Below are 363 nucleotides of genomic sequence, written 5' to 3'. Positions count from 1 at the left end.
AGGAAAAATTAATCACAAAAGTGATTATGTAACAAGTATATTTTCCGATATCTTCAATGCTAATTTTTGATTTGAGAACCCATAGGATGTTGACAGTTTTTTCCACACGTAAATTACCAATTTACAACAATTTAGTTACCTTTTTTTGAAGAACGCCCGATTTATTGATTACTTGAAAAACAAATTACACAAAATAAAAACAAATTTCAACTATATTATTCACATTTTAAGCACGTTCAACACAACATAACACAAAAGTTCACACTGCATGAATTGGAACTGATGTTATATAATCATTTCAGTCATGTGTTGGTAGAAGGATGCACATATGATTGTCAGACTTGAATATAACTGTGCGCTGTG

The sequence above is a fragment of the Diaphorina citri genome, unplaced genomic scaffold, assembly GCF_000475195.1.
Source record: "Diaphorina citri unplaced genomic scaffold, Diaci psyllid genome assembly version 1.1 scaffold102013, whole genome shotgun sequence".
Classification (NCBI taxonomy): Eukaryota; Metazoa; Arthropoda; class Insecta; order Hemiptera; family Psyllidae; genus Diaphorina; species Diaphorina citri.
Note: the sequence above shows the minus strand (reverse complement) of the source record.